The 15,944-nt window shown below is 54.4% G+C and overlaps 1 long non-coding RNA gene across 2 annotated transcripts; it reads left to right on the forward strand.

The window, feature by feature from the left end:
• The first annotated feature begins 224 nt into the window (after positions 1-224).
• LOC137204327 (uncharacterized) lies at positions 225-9,712 on the forward strand. Of its 2 annotated transcripts, none has more exons than XR_010933531.1 (5): positions 225-322; positions 490-836; positions 1,211-1,293; positions 2,084-2,236; positions 8,718-8,954. It is a non-coding gene; the product is annotated as an uncharacterized lncRNA (long non-coding RNA). The 2 variants fall into 2 exon arrangements; XR_010933530.1 differs by lacking the exon at positions 225-322 and adding an exon at positions 9,133-9,712 and having other exon boundaries at positions 403-836; positions 8,718-8,938.
• Positions 9,713-15,944: the final 6,232 nt, after the last annotated feature.

A 15,944-nucleotide genomic window follows, 5' to 3' on the forward strand; every position in this document is an offset into this window, starting at 1 on the left:
AAAATTCCTAATCAGAAGATCAAACTCTTAAATCCATTTACCCATTTCTGACGGGATTATGGATTCATTAAAAAATCCTTACAATGACCTAGTTTTTTCTAAAAGGCAATTTTGATGAGTCCCTGAATCGGCATGTTATTGGATTTGTAATCTTGGCTTTTCCCCTATTTCCTTAAAGTATGAAGAAACTGCAGAGTCTCTCTTCACAGTGACAAAGCCCCATTTTACAGGGTCACCTGCAGCAGGACAGACTCCTGACCTGGCCTGGGCGCTGGTGCCATGGCCCCGAGATGGGCCGTGCATGTGGCACCCAGACGCACGGGTAAGGCCAGTCTGGGTCCCATGATTCCCTGGCTCCACGCAGACTTTGCATTAGTCATGTTGTTACTTTTTAAATCCATAGAAAAACTAATAAAGGCACTGAGAAAATTTTGGGACTCTGAATGAAAGGGACGTTTTAGAATGACTCACAGTATATTTTAACTTCAGATGGAGTCTGTAAGGGCTGATCGCTGATCGCAAGCCTGCTGCCTGTGAGAACTGCACAGCTGACAAAGCGACCCCTGGCAGGCGGGCTGTGATTTCTGAGGGCCGGGGTGGCATCTGGGGAGCCTGCTCACTCTGGAGGTTGTTTCTGTGACCGCTAGGCTGGACTTCGATCTTTGCAACTTGCCGAAAGTTGTATCTCCCACGTATCTCGAGGCCTTCGAGTTTTCAAAGGATGCACTCATAGAACTTTCTGGTGTAAAAATGGAGAAATAAATTTAATTTTTTTTTTCCAAAACTTGCTCGTCTTCATTCAGCGACATCAGTTTGCTTTTGGTCTCCCGTGGAATGTAGGTTGAACTGGAAAATATTTGTGGTTAAGACAAATATGATTTTATTGGCGTAATAAACAAGCAGTCCTTCAGGAATGCTTTGGAACCATAAATGTTTAAACTGTTCTTCACTTGGCTTTTACCTACTTGAAGTTTTATCTTCCTCCTCACCCCCCTCCTCACGCCCATTATGCTGGAAGCCCTAGACTCCTTTCCATATGGTACAATTTCTCTATTCTTTGCAATAGGCGTTTGCTCGTTTAGATTAGACAGCTGGATGGCGAGCTGGATGTATATGTTATCTTAAAGAACATACTAGCGGAATGATTTTCCTGTGTAGGGTGTCTTTCCGTTGCAGTGCAAAATGTGCAGTATCTTTCCTCTTCTCACAGATGGAGTGGACTCCCAGCATCCCTTCGTGGACGAGAGCCGTGTTCAGGTGCACGCAGATCTGGATGGTGTTTTGGTGGAGAAGGTGGGTCTGTAAGGGGTTCTGAGTGTGTGTGGACATTCCTGTGTGAGGAGAAAGCGAGAATGCATTGCCCTTGGGGGTTGGGGTGTGAGGTGAGAAGGGGAGAATGAAGCCAAGGAAAGGAGGAATTTGCATCGTTCTTGATACAACTACTTCCTGCCCCTGCTTGAAACTGACGATGATATTCGTAACCTGCAGGAGGTTGGACAGGAAGATTTATTAATTGGGTACAAAGCAGGAGGACGGCCCAGCTTCACACCGGGGTTTGATAGACAGTGTGGCTGGAGAGAGAACGTGGGTGCCCAAGGCCCCGGGCCACCGCAGCCTGTGAAACTGGTGGTCGGAGCCAATTTCCCTCTGGTTCTGAGGGGCTGAAAGGGTGCGGTGAAGCTGTGGTTGTTGACCGACAGGACAGCAGTAGCCGGTGGCTCCCACGAGGCCGGATCTTCCCGTCAAGGTGGTCCTCTCATCAGAGGCTGCAGTCCTTCCTGCATTTGTGCCGCTCTAGGGCCAGCCCCTCCAGGGGAGCCGGTGGTCCCTCAGGGTCCGGGAGGCGCTTTGCTTTTCTCCCTAAGCTGACTCCCCGCGTTGACGGTAGAAGCTGCTGGGGATCAGTGAACTAACACATCAAGGCTCTGACATGTTGTGGATTGAATTATGCTCCCAAAAGCCATGTTCAGGTTCTAACCCCCAGGACCTGCGACGGTGGCCTTACCTGGAAGTAGGGTCTTTGCAGATGCAAGATGAAGTCGTTGGGGCGAGCAATCAACTGGTACAACTGGTGTCTTCGTAGGAAGAGGAGATTAGGACACAGACAGGCACAGAGGGACGACAGCTGTGTGAAGACCAGGCAGACACTGGAGTGAAGGGGCCCCTGGCCGAGGGATGCCTGGGGCCACCAGAAGCTGGAAGAGGCAGGAAGTAGCTTTCCCTGGAGCCTTCGGAGGTAACGTGACACCTTAATTTCACGTCTCTCACCTCCTGAACTGCGAAGGAACAAACTTCTGTTGCTCTAAACCACCCAGTTTATGGTATTTTGTTATGGCAGCCCCAGGAAGCTAACACAGGATATAAACATTATGTAGAGGATTGTAAGGAACAGAAGTGCTCTGTTTTCCTCTTCACTAACCCGCAGAACACAATTTCCACGCTCCATACAGAGTCATTGTACTCATCCTGAAAAATTTTCAAATAGTGAAGTAATTGGTAGTTTGCTATACATATATTCACTTTTTTTTTTTTTTTTTTTTTTTTGCGGTACGCGGGCCTCTCACTGCTGTGGCCTCTCCCGTTGCGGAGCACAGGCTCCGGACGCGCAGGCTCAGCGGCCATGGCTCACGGGCCCAGCCGCTCCGCGGCATGTGGGATCTTCCTGGACTGGGGCACAAACCCGTGTCCCCTGCATCGGCAGGCGGACCCTCAACCACTGCGCCACCAGGGAAGCCCCATATATTAACTTTTTATTCTAAATGTGCATTAAAAAGTATGTGGATTTTTCCCCACTTGATTGAATAAAATATATTGTTCTAAGAGCATTCCAGATGGCTAAAAGAAATTCTTCTTATCACTCTTTATGATGCGTCATGTAATGGTCAACCAAGGGATTTTTTTTTTAAAACAAATTGCTAGAAATGTTTATTGAACTAGTAGAGGTTGGGGTTCTTTTGGTCCACACGTGGAGTACTTTTTGATAGGATTGGCAATTTAAGCCACCCTCCACCCTCCACCCTCCACCCCTGCCCCAGTGAAGTCAGTGAAACTGAGGATTTCTTGACTGACAGCCTCTGGGCTCCAGTGTACATGTGAGTTAAACGATTAGGAAGTTGTTTTCCCCTTAGTGTTAACACTAAAGCCTAAATCAGTGTTTCTCGCTGATGAACGTGTATTTGAGGCTATGCAAGGCATATTTCTCTTTTGAGTACATGTATCTGATGGAGATTTCTAGAATACCATGTTGTGGGGTGGATCAGCAGTGGCTGAGTTAGGATGATGTCTGGTTTCCAGTTCCAGCAGTGATCAGCGGGAAAAGGTTAACTTCTCCGCCTCTTCTTGAAATCAGTAAAATACTAACCATGAAATCTCTCCTCTTTCTCATCTCAAGACATCTCTGTACAATATATATAGCGAGTTCCCATCTCCATTAAACTCCTAAAACCCTTGGAAATGATAGAGGAGTCCTGGGATCCCACCACAGAGACAGATGAGAATTGAGCTGTCACTCAAGCTCAGCAAAGGTTGGACCAGTGCGGGCTCTGGGCCAGGCGCCCTGAGACCCACACGCGGACAAAGCTCAGCGAAGGTCCAGCCTGAGCCGCGGGCGGGTGAGCGATGGACGGAGCTGGCTCTGAGCCCAGCAGGCCCGGTGAGGACCAGTGGCCAAGGGGAAGTGGTGAGCGCAGGATTTCTTGGCAATGGAGTGTGACCGAAATGCTCCTCCAGCTGGAGCCCCGGGTGGGGCGGGCGCTGTCCTCCTGCACCTGCAGCACGGCCACACAGCGAGCTTGGTCGGAGCCGCTGACTCACGGCCTCCCAGATGGGAAACTCCTCGGGGCCGTGAAGACATGTGGCTTCTGTCTCCCGAGCGGCCTGTGCTGAGGTTTCTATCTGAAGAGAGGTGTCTCTGCCCCAACAGAGAGTCTGGGTCTCCCTCCATCTCCTCCCGCCAGATTCTCTTCTCTTTCCGTTTCCTACCAACATGGTGGCACGCGATGGCCTTTTGCTTCTAAGAATTGGGGAATGTGTCTTCTTTTTTTATACCCTTTGAGATAACTGTAAAATTATCTTGTCAGACCTAAGCAATTCCAGAGGTTATTTCAAAATATTCTACCGTATTTTATCTCATGTTTTCCTAAGACTGACGAGAGACAAAAGTAGCTACGCTCATCCAAACACCCCGGGAAGCAGTTCATTTCCTGCTGAGTTTCTAGGCACCGAGTTTGCGTTCTGTGAGTGTTTGAAGCACTCCTCCCCCTTTTTCTCCCCGCTTTTCAACACATCTTTCTGATAACTGCCTGCTGTGTCACAACGGACAGAGTCAAGACCCAGTGTCACAAAAGCTGTAGTCGTAAAGGATGGCCCAGGGCAGAGCTCCACAGGGGCTCCTGATTTTTCAGGCAGAGATTCTCAAAGGATAAGGCGCCTAAACGTATCTGAAGGTTTTTAACATGCCTGGCGGTCCGAGGCAGGAGGAAAGAACTCGCGGGTCCGGCCCCAGGTGGCCTCTCAGAGCGGCAGCCAGACCAGACTGGCTGCCCCGTCACCTCGGGGCCGACGCGCCCCGCTGACTCGGAACAGACGGCGCGGTGACCACAGGTCATCCGTAGTTACAGCTTTCAGGAGTAGACAGGCCTCAGTACAAGCACCTGGGTGCTGGAGGCTCAGCACGGTGTGATCCTTTCTGGAAATGCAGGAGGACAGGAACTGCTACCTCTCTCCACCCCTCCTATAGTCAGTCGTCACTCACCACTCTTTACACACGCCTGGAGGAAAGAAATGTCCTCGTGGTTGGAGAGAGAGACAAGTAGAGATAAAGGGCAAAGGAAATCACAGGAGCTGGAATTAGCGTCGCTTCTGTAAACTGATAAACATCACTGCACAACGGTGTTTCAGCCTGTTGGCTCAATGGCCGCTTCTGGCAGAGCCTCATCGTGTCCCGAAGAACTACCCGTGCATCCCCTTCCCTCCCCGCCTGGACGGGCGTGAGGACGTGCTGACCAGGCTCCCCCCTGGGTCCCTTCCAGGTGGAGCCAGGGCCTCGGAGCGCCAGCACCCTCCTTCCTGGGGAAATCCAGTGCAGGGCCCTTCCTGGCGCAGCAGCTGCAGTACCCCCAGCCCTCCTCAGGGGGCGGCCCTGACCGCCCACCGCCCTTCCCCATAGGCGGCCACACACCCTCCTCCCCAACCTCTTCTATTTAATACAAGCTCATCCCATAGCCCCAGCTCCGGGTCAGCCCCTCGGAAGCCTCTGAGCACACGCAGGGTGCATGGGCTCCTGGACCCCATTTCAGGGGCCCGGCACACCTATTCTTGTGTGAAGTGAGAAAATACACTTTCTCAGCACGCCCTGTAACTCTCTTCTCCACGTGATCTTCCCTAGAGATACCGCTCCCACCCCAGGCCTTCACTCCTCCGAGAGGCGGGAGTGACCATCCGTCAGGGACAAACCTCGTGACCTTCGCAAGGTCACCCAGCCTCACCAAGGCCAGGGTCTCCCTTGGTGAGCCGGGAAGGGGCCGGGCCATCCACTCAAGATGAGACCAGGCGCCAGACTCTCTCTGATGTTTATTTTTTAACAAGTTGCAGTGACCCCATTTGATGGGATAATTCTGTTTAAATGACAGATACTTGCTACTTGCAGTGTTGATTTAAAGGGAGAAGAGCCGGGAATCTGCTCTCCACGAAGCATCCGTGTGGTGCCCCCACTTCTCAGTTCAGAGCCGTTCCCTCCGGGAATGGGTCCCCCAGGGCCCCCCCCCGCCCACCCAGCCTCTCCCAGGACCCCAGGTGCACTGGACCTCAACGCTCACTCACAAGCTACAGCCGGCCTTCACGGACTGTAAGTGAAAGAAGAAATATTAAGGGAGAGGAGAGAAAAGGGCTGACCACAAGGGATGTGTTTGCTTTTTCCCATTTAAATCACGTCGGGTTGAGAAAGGGCAATTATGGAAAACAGCAGGGAAAGGAGCTTTTCTTGTAGCTGTTCCCATGATTCTCTGAATCCCCTACAGGAAGCGGTGGTCCCCATGGAGGCACAGAAGCTGCTAAAATCCCGGGTGGTCTGAGCCCGGCCTCGTGGCCCCCAGCATTCTGAGAACGACTGCATGTGTGGCTGGTACCAGCACAATTTGGGGTTTCTGTAGTGTGGTTTAATTCACAAAAGAAAATTCCTTTAATCAGGCAACAGGAATGCTGTCCTGCACTGGGTGCCCCCGGGACCCACTCCGATGAGCCTGGCCGTGTCTGGGAGGGGGCCTGGGACCCCTGCCCAGGGCCGGACTGCGCGGGCAGGGAGGCTGCTGTGGCCACCATCCTGTCATGCCTTTGTAGCAGGCCCGCCACCTAGGGTGCGCACGAGCTTCCTGCGGGAAGCGCACCTGTATGGGGTCTCCCGGCAGGCAAAGGGGCCAGTCCCCTTCACGTGGGACTTCAGGTGGCACCTCAGCATCCCCGCTCAAGGTGCCGGGATGCAAGGGGAGGTCTGCCCCGGGCCAGCACAGTGTGGGGCTCCAGCCCTAACCCCCGGGGTGCCCAGTGACGGCAGACCCCAGGCCACAGGAGCAGCGGTCACTGTCAGGTGTCCCCCGAGAACTTTATCAGGTCGCTGGTGCCAGTTTTAGACACGCCCAGGTGGAGGAAGGTTCCCCTGGCATCTGGGCTCTGACACTACGATTATCGGCATTTCAGCTGGCCGGCTCTGAAATGGGACATCTGATTAATTTAGTCGCAGGTGATGGTGTCAGGTAGGTGCTGCGCCCTTGCGTGTTCTCAGAGGGGCCGACCTCATGCCCTCCAGAGGGAAGGCTGCCCGCACGGTCCTGGAAAGTAACTCCAGTCTGCAGGAGGCGGGCAACGCATGGCTCCTGACGATTCTCTGTCGCTCTGACGGAGGAAATGACTTCTCCAAAACCCCTGATTGGCAGGATAGAGGCAACGACCTACTTTTCCGGTAGGAAGATAATGGTGACAACAGTACAACAGCAAAAAGGAGGAAAAGTGGTTTCAGAACCGGAATCACAGAGTTCATCTGAATGCAACGTCGGTGAGCAGTGGGAAGCGGCGTGGCGGGGAGAGCATCTGGTCGCTTTGCGTCCTTCAGGCAATGCCTCCTCTTCACAGTCCCATCTGACTGAGGGCTCGAAGGCTTGTGGACGGCTGACTTCTGGCCCCGCGGTTCACGGGAGGCGTTCCCCGGTTGTCAACGCCACAGCGATGTTGTTTAACCTCTCAAAGACGGGTTTAGGTAAAGACATTCGGAATCTGCACTGTTTTGCTTAAGAAGCTGAATTTGTAATAGAAAAGGAAACAACCCAGCTTTTTAGACTCATTCTTTTTTGGACCTACGTTGGTGATTACAGTAAGTGGCAGGAGGATGGGCAGATGCACGGACAGCACACACGAGCCTGGGCGTTCAGTGTTCCAGTCCCAGACGTGCACCTGCCCTGCAGGGGGTTGCTTTGTGCTCTCGATGGGCTCCCTGGTCGGAATACTTTGGGCCAAAACAAGCATCCCGTGGACGAGGCACGTGGTCCTTTGGTTCCCACTCCCTGTGGCCCCAGAGCTCGCTGTGCCGAGCGTCCTCCCACAAGAGCGTGAGTCCGTGCGCCATCGCTGCTGTCAGTGCCCTTTGCCTGCCCAACAGGGGGCTTGGGACCGGCGGGTGTTTTGTTTTCAGCTTGTCTCTCAGTCGTGGACCCTTGGAAATCGATTGCATACCCAGCAGGGTCTGGGATGGGTATTCGTGAAAGGAGGGTTTTCAAAGGTGTGCTGGTGGCGGGCAAGGCTGCTTGCGTGCCCATGGGAGATGAGCCAGCAGCTGCAGACACCCCGGAGGGGTAAGGCTGAGAGGGCAGATCGGGCCACAACCAGGACCTGTCCCCCGCCCTCGGGTCTCGGCGCCCGACAGCCAGGCTGGCATGGGGAGGGCCCGGGGCACCCTGTGCCGCCCTCGGAGAGCTCAGCTGGTGCAGAGCCAGCTGGGGGGCAGCCCCGTCTCTAAACACACCCACGTTCTGAGGTTCCGGGGGTGAGGGCTCTGGCGGGATGGGACACACAGCCCACGGAGCAGGCGCTGTTCCACGGCCCAGGTGAGGCCTCTGCGCTCAGGGTGTTCAGGTGGAGTCCATGGCTGACGCAGCTTGAGTAACGAACACTGTGGTGTCAGTGTTGCTGCAGGACCTACTGCTTCTAGAAGCTATGGGCTGAGTGTGTTTGCCCGTGTGCACAGAGCCAGCTCCGACCCCAGTGCATCCAGCCTCGGTGTCTGCGTTTCGTTCTCTAAAGCAGGCAGCTGCCTCGTAGGCTGCTCCGGGGGAGGGATTTCGCTGCTCCAGCCAAGGAAGGGTGGATGGACGAGCGAATGGGGCCCTTTGACGTCCGGGCCTCTGCAGCGGAGGGAGCCGTCCGCGAGGGGCGGAGACCCTCCCCGGCGGCCCAGCCTCGTCTGGGGGCGCGCGGCGGCTCCTGCGGGGCCTGAAGTCACCTGTGCTCGTGCTGCCGGGGTGCCCTGACGACCCCCTGCACGACTGCAGACGCCCACAGACGTGTGAGGCCGCGACGGACCCGGGGCTGGGCCGGAACGCGCGCGCGCGCCCGTCCGTCTCAGGGCCGCGGGGTGGGGGGCTGGGAGGACCCCCCAAGGGCCCCGCAAACACCCGCCGGGGGGCTGCCAGCGATAACAGCGGCAACAGCAGCAATAACAATAATTGCAGGTGGAGAGGTGCTTCCCCCTCCTTGAGAAAAAGTTGAAGAGGAAAGGAAGTACCCGGTAAGCCACTTCTTCCGGGACCTCCCACCCAACCTGGAGTACTCGTGCCGCAAACCGAGTGTGGGCTTGGTGGTCTAACTGGCGGCCGGAACAGCAGGAGGAGGGTCCTCGGGTTGAGTTCTGGGCCCGGACTGGACGCGGGAGCCTCCGGGGAGGCTGCGCGAGGTGGAGAGGGGGAGGGGGAGGGGAGGGGGGAGGGAGGGGAGGGGAGGGGGGAGGGAGGGGAGGGGAGGGGAGGGGGAGGGAGGGGAGGGGGAGGGGAGGGGGAGGGGGCCTTACCCCTGCTGCAGGGACCCAGAGTCGCAGCCCGAGGGCACCTGCTCTGGACCTTTCCTTCCGTCCTTCTCCCCCCGCACAAGGTTCACCTGCCGAACTCCCGCTCTCGGAGGGGCAGCCATGCAGCCGTGAGCCCGGTGAGCCCGTGGCCCTGAGACAGCTGACCTGTCCGCACCTGGAATCCCGTGTCAGTCCAGCTGCAGGGCATGGGCCTCCGGGTCGGGGTCCACCCCAGATCACGGAAGGACCCCAGCAGGGCGGCAGTGGCTGAGGACTGTGGACCGTGGAGCCGGTGGCCCCAGCAGGTGGACCTGTCAGCGTGAGCGGCTCAGCGACGGGGACAGGCGGGCGCTCCATCGCCCTTCTCAGCAGAAAGAGTAAAGTCACCACAGGCCTCGACCTCCGATTGGGGCGCAGACAGGCCAGTCTCCCGGTCCCTGAGGTGGGACAGGAGGACTCGGAACATAATGGCAGGGAGATAAACACACCTGCCCTCCCGGCCCGCCCCGCCCCTGCGGGATCCACGGCAAGATGGACGGACGCTGGGTCTGTGGGTCTGATGTTTGTTTCACTGGGAGCCGAGAATCCTTCCTTCTCCGTCTTTGCCATGCTTGTCACTGAGCAGAACTGGAATTTATCAGAATAAAGAACCGTGTGATTCTAGCCGAGGTAGCTGCCCTTGGTAACTACAGGAAGACGTTTCCATCTCGCTGGGTCACTCCTTTCTCAGCTGACAGCCCGGAGGTCTCCACAGCGTCCTGCACGTGCTGGGGACGCTTCCCTCCTGTGAGCCTAGGTGTGTGCGCTCCTGCCGGACACGCTCTGGGGGGGACACACCCTGGGGACGCTCCGGTGCCCTCTCTCCCCCCGTGTAACCCTGGAGGGCCAGCGTCGAGCCTCTCCTGTCTGTGTCGAAGGGGTCTGAGGACTGTTTTGGAAACATGACTGAATGCATTTTCCCCTGAAGCTTCTGAGTGACGTTCATGCCCAGAGAAGGACCAGGCCTCGCAGCTCACCTGCTGCCTCAGAGCCTCCACAGTCCCAGGCAGGTCCTGGGGGTAGCAGGCCGTGCTAAGTGTCAGAGAGGATAAATGCCCCTCCCTCCAGGGACTGGGATCCAGGAAGTGGCAGGGCTTTGCTGCACTAGGGTTTGGGGTGGTAAGCAAGGACCACGAACCGGGGGCCCGAGGCCGAGGTGTCCGACCCTGTAGTTTCCGCCCTCACCTCCTCCGCTTTGGGTGCTCCAGCAGCCCCGGTGCCCGCAGGGGACGCCTGACCCCAGTCTCTGCCTGTCTTCACGTGGCTTCTCCCTGGGCCTGCGTCCACATCTCCCTGGTTTACAAGGACACCAGTCGTTTTGGGTTAGGGCCGCTCTAACAACATCGCCTGCGCTTGATTCTCTCTGCAAAGGCCCCATTTCCAAACAAGGCCGGTTCCCAGGCTCCGAGGTTCCCACCTCAGCACACCTTTCTGGGGGATGCCCAGAAGATGCCCCGATGGTCCTGCGTTCCAGCCACGATCCTAGCGAGCCTCCCGAGTCCTGCCCACGGCTCTCCCAGAGACGCCTGAACTTAAATTAAAAACAAGGAAAAATAGCACAGAAGAAAGCAGCTTTTTTTCTATAACGTTTTACCTCTAATAAACTACAAAATTGTGCAAAGTAGCTGAAATGTTCACTTTAGCAGCAATTTGTGTGAGACGTTGCCATGAGTCCAAACTCTTGTGCAAGAACCTCATATTTGTGACCTTTGACCCCGTAACACTTTTAGGATTTCAAGAAAATAACCATCGAGTCAGGCAGGGGCACACAGGGCTTTGCCACAGCATTCCTTGTAGTATTAAAAAATTAGGAACTTACAAGTTCAGCAGAGGAATGGGCCGCATTATTATGGGGTAACCACACTTTGGACTACATTGCTCACAATGTAATAGTGAAAAACAGAGTCTCAAAGTGTATATACAGAATTATCTCCAGTGTGTAAATATATGCACGTAAAGCCTGAAAGAAAAACATCAAGATGCTAACAGGAGTTCTCTCTGGGTGGCAGAAATACAAGTCATCTAAATTCCTTCTGTATACTCTCCTGTATTTTCTACAGTAAATAGAAATTACATTTACATAGAACAAAAAGGCAGGAACATTATTTCAAAATAAATACGGGTTATTTTCTGACAGCCACAAAACAATGGGGAACCAGTTAGAACAATTTTGGCTTTTGAGGGCTTTTCATGACACGCATGTTCTGTGACTGCCCAGGGACTGCTGGGCTCCGAACCCACGCAACTTGAGAAAAATCAGTGGAGAAAAGGACTCTGGGGCCATCTTGAAACACTTATCTGTTACGTTTCAAACGTTGCTTGAGCGATGTGAGCCTTGGGGATGTGAGTGACAATGATGCCTCCTACGGAAGATGTGACAATGCCGGGCAAGGGTCCCTCTCCCCTTCTCCGTGCGTTTCAGGAACCCACATCCCAAGGCCAGCATTGCAGCCCAGCCTGCGGGTGTTACGATGTGTGAGAGTTTATCCCATGCACACGGAGAAGGCAGAGCAATGTGGGAGTGTGGACCCTGTGCAGAGGTCCGGATGAGCAGCCTGGGGTCGTGTGAGGTGCGTGAGAAGCAGGTGTGGACAGACCGAGGGGGTGCACGCTCCCTCTGTCCACACTGGCTCTCCTCTCCCTGTGACCCTGTCCGACTCCAGGGTAACACACCTGCTTCACGCGAAGCCAGAACTTCCCCGTGAGCTCAGAGCCTGACGTCCGTCTCGGAGCACCCGGGGGGATCATCAGTCCGCAAGGGACCCCATTTACCTCTCCAGCCTTGACATCTGTGGGGTTTGGTCATTTTCCCTTTGAAGGGCTCTCCCCTCTGAACCTTTCCCTCCTATTAAAACCCTTTGTAACAGGAAAATTTTGCTATTCCTGCTTTTATGAGCTTGTCACCCCTTTACCTCTGCAGGTATGAGATGTCTTCTCCTGTAAAAGTGAACGGTGAACAGTTTGGGGGTTTCTTAGAGACATTGTTCAATCTGTCCAAAGGGTCCAATGGTCATAACACACCTGTCAGTAGAGCACCAGGTCACTCCTTGCAGCACCTGTGGGCCTCGTAGACCCAGGACGCTGAGACCAGAGCCGGCTGAGTCTGGGGGAGCTGGAGGGGGTGAAAAGGGAAGCTTTTGTCAGTGGATCGAGATCTACACGGTGGCGAAACCCTCACCACCTCACTCCATAAAGAAGAAAAATTCAAACTCTGATCCCTTTCATGGTGGCCACTTACCGCTATAGAAAAGGATTATAGATACAAATAGACAAACTATTTTTTAAATGTGAACCAATAAATCTCAGTTATTTCGAATTTTGGACTTGTTCTTAGGCTTCAGTAAGAGAAAGGTGGTTTTCTGAGATTTGAGGACTGAGAGTTGTGTGTCTAGGGCCAGGGGCCAGGGGCTTTTTCTTCAGGAGAAACCTGTCTTTGGTCTTTTTCTACCAAAATGTATTCTCCGTTCACATTTTTTTTTTTTTTAGCTTGGCCCGTTATTATTTAGAAGCATTCTCAATCACCTCTACACCAATAGGGTTAAAAAATCAAAACCTCAAAGTGAAAACTAGGGTCCTCAGTTTTAAAAATAGAATTTTATGTGCCTTCATTTTCAACATTTGATTTAAAATCGTGATCTCATACAAGGGAGTTACAAAGTCTGAAACCACAGCCAGCTAGCGCTTGGCTTCTCCAGGCTCTGCTCGTGGGCACAGCTCTCTGCAGGTCTGCAGCAGCTGGCGTCGGGGACGCCGTCCCGGGGCCCCTCCGAGCGGTCCCGCCTTTGCGGCCTCCTCGTCCTCATCGCCAGCATCACCAGCACCATCATCGTAGCGCACGTCGACTGGCTGCCCAACAAGGGCCACCACTTATTAACTAAGCCCTGCAAAGTTCTGTACAAACACTGAAGCTTAAGTAACGTGCTGAGGTTCTGTGGCTACTAAGTCCTGGACTGTCCCTCTCTGTAACCTAGAGCTGAACCGCTCCACGTCCGGCCATCTTGCAGAACGTTGCCCACAGTTGGAGGTGGAAGCCTCCTCTTTCCTTGCTGCCCAACTGTGTTTTGTGAGCACAGGGACGTATCCAAGGAAGCAAACCCCTCCTTGTGGTGGTGATTTTGTGTAGACACACAGTCACTTGGCAAGGCTGCAGTTATAGAGACGGTCTAGCGCCGGCTTGAACGTTAAACTGAGCAGTAGTTGCAAACCTTGCTTTTCCAAATCCTGGGGCCTCCCTGGGGCCACGACGGAGCTGGGGTGTTCGGGTTGGGGGGCATCCAGACCCACTCCCGTCTTCCGGTATTGCAGTCCAAGGGTGATACGTGTCTTCACTCCGGGCTTTCTCACTAAACTGAGTCTGGAGAAGGGATAGCATGGCTAGGATGTTTGAAAAACACTGGGACTGATGGTTTTTAAGGTTGTTTTTTAATTTGGAGATTTGATAATTTTGTAGTTCGTTTCTTAGATATTCAACGGCAAGAATGTATCATTTTGCCAACCACAAATATTTATGCCAGTTTTTAGTTGGCTAAGTGGCTATGAAGGGTCAGCCATGGGCACGGCTCTGACCTACGAGACCCGGCGAGAGGGCTCAGCGGCAGAGTGGACATACCTGGCAGGTGACCTCATGGGTGACCAGGTGAGGACAGGCTGAGGCTTTAGTCATCTGGAGTAAACCTAGAGGGTAGAAATAAACATTTCCCTCTAGAGAAACTGTGCAGAGAGAAAATGTAAAGCTTTGATAGCCTTTGAAATAAAAAGGTATATTTTGCGATGAAATGAGAATAAGAAGTGCAAATTTCAGAGGGAGACTAGAAACCGGTAGGAAACCACGACTCTGTGGACTCGGGCTCTTTGCTGCTCCTGGGATGGGAGACGGTTTTCCTCCAGCAGCTTGGTCGGTGAGCTGAGAGCTTTCCTCTTCCTGCTTCAGAGGGCAAGCTATTCACTAAGTGTTCCTTGGCCCTGCGGTCTCTTTCACCCGAATCTCTCCCCTCCCTGGGGACGTTGTACCGTCCCCACCTGTATGTGAACCTCCCTCTACTGACGTGACAGCTTCTACAACGAGCAGGGGTCTGTGTTCCTCGCCTCCCTGAATGCGCCCGGTGGATGCTACGAGCTGAGCTTGACAACAACTGAACATAAATGAGGAAGGAGGTCTGTCCTCCCTACCAGGAGCTGACTGGAAAGCCTTCCGGATGTCAAGTCCCCCGAGGGCCCTGAGGCCGTCTGTGACAGCTGGCTCTGGGGGTGGGTTTCCTCCCGAGGTCACAACCGTGTCTGTCTGCGTGCGTGTCCCGCAGTAACATGGCGTTTTGCTCTCAAACTCTTACCTGGAAAGACAGATGCGTACAGCAGGAGTCCAGGCGTCCACTAGGACAGATCGGAATCCCACTCTGCCTTGACCATGATCAGGTCACCTTGTCTCTGCGACTCACTGGCCCCAGGTGTGCTGCCCCGCCTCCTGCCCCCAGCCCCGCTGAGGCTGCCAGGAGCGCAGCTGCCCACGCGGGGAAGAAGCTGCCAGGAGATATTGCACATTAAACTCCCCGTCCCTTCGTAGTTCAGATTCCTCAGGATACTTCTAACAACATCACACAGCTCCACGAAGCCTTGCTGTTTGCAAACACTGGAAGGGCATTTGGAATGGAGATATTTATCTATACTGAAATTTCAGAACATATTTATCCAAAATCTGGTGTCTTCAAGATCTCATTTCCGCGAGAAGATGAAAGCACTGGACCTCGCCCACCACTCTCCCCCAGCACACTGTGTCCCCACGTGGTGCTCCCTCACGGAGAGGCGGACGGGGACCGCAGGCCTGAGGCATCTAGGGGACCGAGCAGGTGGGAAGGGTGTGGACCTCTGACCGATGTCCTGGGGGGGGACCATTTCCTCCTCCCAGAAAACCACCACTGTCCGGTTGCTAAAGCCAGAACCTTCCAGAGTTTCATCTTCACTAGAGGCCCCGAGGCCCGGGTCCCTTTCTGGGTCAGTGCCTCCTCTCTCACCCCTGCTTCTACCTCGGCCAGTCCTCCTGCAGACAAGGCACTGCCTGCAAACCTGTCCCTCTGCTTAAGCACTGCTCACCACCCCTCGCTGACAGAGACCTCGAGGTCCCCCCGAGGCACCACCTTGGGGCTCCATCCCCTCCCTCACTGCTTGTCAGCCACGCTGGGCTGCTCGCTGCTTCCCAAGGGAGCCAGGCTTGCCCTGCCCCAGGGCCTTTGCATGAGCGGTCCCTGTGCCTGGCGCATGTCTCCCCAGGAGCTGCAGGAAGTTGGATGTCGCCGCCTGGGGCGGGGATGCCGCCCTGGGCTTGTATAAAATAGCACCCTGCCCCCCACTTCCCTGACCGCTCCCCGTGGTTCTTACCAGCACTGCTGTATTTTGTGTGCCTTGGCTGATTGTCCTTTATTACTAGCATTTAAGGTCCCGAGGGGAGGGGAGACGAGCTCTACCCGCCCCCCCGCCCGCCCCCCCCAACACAGGGCAGGCATGGCAAGTGCAGGCGCGGAATTAGGCAACTCAGCAACTCAGCAGAATGCTGACGCTCTCATTTTGGTTTCCTGTGGAGCAGAAGCATTTCTTCCCACTGCATATTAACTTACAGAAGAGGGGCAGGGAGAGAGAAGTTCCTAGAACTTAAAGGCACTTGATACTTTTATTATCAATAACGAGTCTAAAGTTTTCACTGTAAAAGTAAAATGTTTAAAAATGAAAGAATCCGTGTTGCAGACGGAGGGACGGCCCGTGGTAGAGGCACAAGACGGGCAGGAGGTGCAGACACTGGTGTCCGAGCCTCACAGTCTTTGAGGAAAGGGGTGATTTATTTTTTTAATGTCAAACGATCCCACGG

Source organism: Pseudorca crassidens, chromosome 13 (assembly GCF_039906515.1).
Source record: "Pseudorca crassidens isolate mPseCra1 chromosome 13, mPseCra1.hap1, whole genome shotgun sequence".
NCBI lineage: Eukaryota > Metazoa > Chordata > Mammalia > Artiodactyla > Delphinidae > Pseudorca > Pseudorca crassidens.